Source organism: Brassica oleracea, chromosome C4, assembly GCF_000695525.1.
Source record: "Brassica oleracea var. oleracea cultivar TO1000 chromosome C4, BOL, whole genome shotgun sequence".
NCBI lineage: Eukaryota > Viridiplantae > Streptophyta > Magnoliopsida > Brassicales > Brassicaceae > Brassica > Brassica oleracea.
Window position 1 is genome coordinate 18,005,815 of NC_027751.1, and position 940 is coordinate 18,006,754.

A 940-nucleotide genomic window follows, 5' to 3' on the forward strand; every position below is an offset into this window, starting at 1 on the left:
ATTCCGCTTTGCCTGGATTTTCATCGAGTTGTCCGAACATCCTGAGTTTCAACAAACCGAACGGCCTGTCCAAAAACCCGAGCGTAAGACCGACTGATGGAGCTTTGTTTGGCTCAAAAACAGATCTGTTCCTAGCTTTAATCGGGTACATGGTTCCGCTCTAGTCGCTACTAATCAGGCGCCGATCCAAGTTCTCCCATCCACCCACGGAAAGTCCTTCGAACTCTGATCAGCTCTTTCTAGCATCATCCAATCCATTCAGAACGTTCTCACAGTCCGACCAGTCAGCCCTCAGATCATCCTAACATCGATCTTTGGAACACGGTCGCTACAAGTTCTCCCCCACTTGGCTCAGACTCGTCTTCGAGTCTTTCTTCCTGAATCTTCCGTGAGTTTGTCAAACCACTTTGGAAATTCAGCTTTCATTCTCGCCTCTGGCTCCCAAGTCGTTTCTTCCTCTCCATCGCAGTCCCAAATGACTTGGATCATTTTGATATTCTTTCTGCCTTCATGTTTGGTTTTTCTACCAATGATCCGGACTGGTCGTCCTTCCACAATAAGGTTCTCTCTCAAGTCAGATGGTGGTTCAGGAACCACGTTGTCTTGATTCCTTATGCATTTTCGCAGCAAAGATACATGGAACACGTTATGAAACTGAGCCATCGATGAGGGCAGCTCCAGTTTGTAGGCGACCTTTCCAATCCTTTCCAGGATCTTGTACGGCCCCATGTATCTTGGACTCAGCTTGGCATTCTTTGAGGATCGGTCCTTGCCTTTGTAAGTCACGGTTTTGAGATATACCATGTCTCCTACTTCGAACTTAAGGTCTTTTCTCCGTCTGTCTGCATAACTCTTCTGTCTGTCCTGAGACTCTTTCATCTTCAGTTTCAAGACTCGGATTCTTTCAGTTGTCTCTTCTACAAAATCTCGGCCAAATATG